Source organism: Paramormyrops kingsleyae, chromosome 3 (assembly GCF_048594095.1).
Source record: "Paramormyrops kingsleyae isolate MSU_618 chromosome 3, PKINGS_0.4, whole genome shotgun sequence".
Taxonomy (NCBI): domain Eukaryota; kingdom Metazoa; phylum Chordata; class Actinopteri; order Osteoglossiformes; family Mormyridae; genus Paramormyrops; species Paramormyrops kingsleyae.
In genome coordinates, this window is record NC_132799.1 from 41,185,214 (window position 1) to 41,189,243 (window position 4,030).

Below are 4,030 nucleotides of genomic sequence, written 5' to 3' on the forward strand. Positions count from 1 at the left end.
GACATCAGCAAGAGTAAGCTTTGTCCCTTTGTCAGAGGTGTTCCAGGGTACACAGGATCATCTCCATCCATTAACAAAGGGTGTACCTGTGAAGACATTGTTTTTTAAATACTACACTTAAACAATTCAGTATTTGTAATTTAAATAAATCACAAAATAAAGTACTACTAACCTTTTGGTTTTGCACATCTTGCTGGCCAACTGTTATTTTGGGTTCTGGTAGCTTCTCAGACACTTCCTGAAAAATCTGTAAATTAAAGCATTAAGCGTTTTTGAGGCATTTGCAGTTCAATATGAATATCTTCAAAGCAGATATACACAAGTGGCGAATGCTTAAAATTTTAACAGTTTTTCTCCCATTGGCATCAGCGCAGTTACACTATTGTTGCGATGGCAGCCCCTCTTGTATCTCAAGCAACGAGTTCGCAAAACAGTCCAATTAAGTTAGCGACTCCCAAATCATCCATTGCTTTGTTTTGTCTCGCAGTTGCGTGCACTTTGTTAAATGGGATTTTCCATCAAACGCTATTCCCACCTCAAAACCTTATTTTACATAGATTGCAAAACGCTGTGCTTCCGATTTCTGTTAAAAGCCTAAAATACTCCCAGATCGTCACGTCTTATCTTACGCTCCTCGTACTGCGAAGGGTATGCGCATGACCTCACAGCAGGCGGAAGTCACTATAAAAGACTTAGGGGCAGTGATAGCGTTCGATTTGAATTCCGCAAAAACACACATGTAAAATGGGAAAAAGCTGTCGTGCGATTGATTGCCAAAAACTAAATAAGTAAGTATAGGACGTGGATTGGTCACGCATGGCCGATTCCCGATCCGTCAAATAGGTCTGGATCGGCGCCGATACCGATATTCGGATGCATCTCTACTTGTGGGTATGTATCAATTACATTTATTTATTTATCTGTACATTTATGAGCTATTAGTTAAGTTCTCCCCAAGCGAGCTTGATGGGCTGAATGGCCTCCTCTCGTTTGTATAGTTCTTATGTTCATTAATGTTCTTTGTATTCTTTATTTCGGTATTTTTAAAAGGAGCTATGAGTAGTTTAAATCAGTAAAATAATTCATATTTATCAACAAAAGGAAAAGTTTTTATATTTAAGACATTATAGAAGCGATATTTATTTGCTCTTAGCATGCTAACCAGCTAACAGCAGCCCGTCACCACCCCACCATTTTGTACGTCAGGAGGCAATAGCGAGTTACTGTATGTTCAAGAAATAATGCTACCCTGAAATCGTGTTTTAACCTCCTGTCACTCATGTTGATGGAACATGAAATTGAATTAAGTTAACTTTACAACCATGCCCAGTACATGATTTACTGTTGTAGTAATAATTGTCTAATTGATCATCATTTATTTTACCTATTTATTAAAGCATAAAAAATGTAATATCTCTTGTAGATGGCATACTTTACAAACATTTTAATGTTTTTTATTGTTTTTTACAGATACAGTCATTGCTGAGTTTCCAGGAACAAATGTGTCTGATGTGAGAGCAGTGATTAGACGAAAATGCAACAATGAGAGTTTTGTGTTCAAAAAGAAACATTAAGCAACAACAAGTGCTGGCACTTTTCAGTTTTTGGTTATTTGTATGTACATTTTTCATGCACATTTTAGTGCACAGTTTTCAATAGCAACATTCAACAGGGCATTGCATATACACTCACCTAAAGGATTATTAGGAACACCTGTTCAATTTCTCATTAATGCAATTATCTAATCAACCAATCACATGGCAGTTGCTTAAATGCATTTAGGGGTGTGGTCCTGGTCAAGACAATCTCCTGAACTCCAAACTGAATGTCAGAATGGGAAAGAAAGGTGATTTAAGCAATTTTGAGCGTGGCATGGTTGTTGGTGCCAGACGGGCCGGTCTGAGTATTTCACAATCTGCTCAGTTACTGGGATTTTCACGCACAACCATTTCTAGGGTTTACAAAGAATGGTGTGCAAAGGGAAAAACATCCAGTATGCGGCAGTCCTGTGGGCAAAAATGCCTTGTTGATGCTAGAGGTCAGAGGAGAATGGGCCGACTGATTCAAGCTGATAGAAGAGCAACTTTGACTGAAATAACCACTCGTTACAACCGAGGTATGCAGCAAAGCATTTGTGAAGCCACAACACGCACAACCTTGAGGCAGATGGGCTACAACAGCAGAAGACCCCACCGGGTACCACTCATCTCCACTACAAATAGGAAAAAGAGGCTACAATTTGCACGAGCTCACCAGAATTGGACAGTTGAAGACTGGAAAAATGTTGCCTGGTCTGATGAGTCTCGATTTCTGTTGAGACATTCAAATGGTAGAGTCAGAATTTGGCGTAAACAGAATGAGAACATGGATTAGAGGTCGACCGATATATCGGCCGGCCGATATATCGGGCCGATATTTAGCATTTTTTAATGTATCGCCATCGGCCGATATCCGAGTGCACTATGCCGATTTTCCAGACAGGCACGTCTGCGGGCAGCCCAGTGTTGTTGTTGCTGTGAACACGTGACCCATGCTGCCTTGTGCAGGACTACAGCCAGAAGTTTTGGAAGAGTCCTGGGATAAAACGGTAAGGCTTAAATTCTGATCTTTCAATGACCTGTTTAAGTAGTTTGCTATGAAATGTTGCTTTAAAAGAAAACGCGAATTACGCTATTGGGAACTGCGGTAATGATAATGAACCTTCAACCAACTGTAGCTTACAGGTAACATTAAGGATCATTGATTCTAATAAAGTTAGTTTTGTACGCTTATTGGTGGGCTCACAGACGTTTTTTAATCGTTAAATCATTTTAATTGTTAACATCTGGCTGATATGGTAATAATTAAAATGTTATCAGTTATGTTTTTTTTTTCTTGTGTCGGAGAGTTTCACTCTGTGTGTGTGTGGGGCGGAGCAGGCAGCTCTCAAATACTGCAGCGTTTGTGAGAGTTGCGTTACTCTGCCCTGATCACAGACAGCGTCGTCCTCGGAGACACAGAGCTGCTAAGAACAATGCATGGCGGAGAAAAGTGTTTGTTCGAAAGCGTGGTTACCATTTACTTGAGCTGATGCTGACAATGGTCCTTCTGTGCAACTTTTTTTCATTTGAGACCGGAGATTCAAACAATTTGTCAGACGTCTAGATAAAAAGTGCATGACTTTGCGCAGTTAGTTTCCTCATTAAACATGTCTATCCTTTATACGGGCTTATACATAGACAACGTCACAATCACTAGGGGCTTATGTTGTCCTTGCATACAAGGCTGTGCAATACGACAGTTATTTTATTTTATTTTCCGGGATCACTAGATTCTGATTGTGAATTTGGCTTTAAGCTATCTGTCTGCTAACAACAGAAACAACATGTTAGTGTACACTACTCATCATACCATGATGCACTTAGTGTTTTTTTCCTTCAAAATGTATTAGAGTGTAATTGTTTTAATGTGCATAGAATACTGGAATTGTAGAATGAATTGAAGATGAAGGTACTATAATAAAAATTCTAATCTTTCATTTATTCTTCTGTTTTAGTAATTGCTGTCTGATGGCTGAACAAAAATCTAATCCTGTATGGCAGCATTTCACAAAGCCAACACCAGGAAAAGCCAGGTGCAATATCTGCAGCAGACTGGTGAGCTTGGGAGCTGAAGAATGAGTTTGCTGCTAAAGAGATTCTGATGCTGTTATCTTTATTGTTTAAGTTTAAGTTGTTTATAAGTTGTATTGTGTTTTTGTTATTTAAGTTTATATTTAAATTTACACAAGTCAGTATTCAATAAATGCTAAGTTGAGAAATTTTGTGTATCGTTTATTATTAATGTGATATTTTATCATGCAAATAGAGGGGAAAACGTCCAATTTTCAGCCAAAAATTATAGGCAGCATATATCGGCCATCAGCTGACCCTGACTCCAAAATATCGTCATCGGCATCGGCTATTGAAAAACCCATATCGGTCGACCTCTAACATGGATCCATCATGCCTTGTTACCACTGTGCAGGCTGGTGGTGGTGGTGTAATGGTGT

General features: G+C 39.0%; 1 long non-coding RNA gene across 1 annotated transcript; it reads left to right on the forward strand.

Moving 5' to 3' along the window:
• The first annotated feature begins 1,479 nt into the window (after positions 1–1,479).
• Positions 1,480–3,799, forward strand: LOC140588392 (uncharacterized). The gene is made up of 2 exons (XR_011989742.1): positions 1,480–2,587; positions 3,536–3,799. It is a non-coding gene; the product is annotated as an uncharacterized lncRNA (long non-coding RNA).
• Positions 3,800–4,030: the final 231 nt, after the last annotated feature.